The sequence below is a fragment of the Penaeus monodon genome, chromosome 19, assembly GCF_015228065.2.
Source record: "Penaeus monodon isolate SGIC_2016 chromosome 19, NSTDA_Pmon_1, whole genome shotgun sequence".
Taxonomy (NCBI): domain Eukaryota; kingdom Metazoa; phylum Arthropoda; class Malacostraca; order Decapoda; family Penaeidae; genus Penaeus; species Penaeus monodon.
The window spans coordinates 11086303-11086735 of NC_051404.1; positions in this window are offsets into that span (position 1 = coordinate 11086303).

A 433-nucleotide genomic window follows, 5' to 3' on the forward strand; every position below is an offset into this window, starting at 1 on the left:
TCGCACTTGTTTTTAGAGAGTACAACTAATTTTGTATCAGATTTTGATTTAAATGATATTACAGCACATGAAGCATATGTGAATTATCTTGATATTCTATAACAAATAATATATCATTACTCTATCTTAACGTCAATATCTAAAACATGCAATCATGCTCAGTAGGCCTTATCATGCAAGAAGAAGAATGTAAGATTAACTTATATTGATTTAGACCTTTTTAGTTCTTGATTTCAATTGTATTTTCATTGACTTGGAAACCTTAGAATATCCTCCTTTCTCTGCTAACATCTATTAAAAAAACTGTTGCAATAACTATCATTTCAATATATTAGTGCAACATGAAAGTCAACTGATTCGCGATAACCATACATTTGCCTTTTTTCATTCTTTATAATGGTGATAGTGAACCAAGTCTATTTTTTGGGGGGGG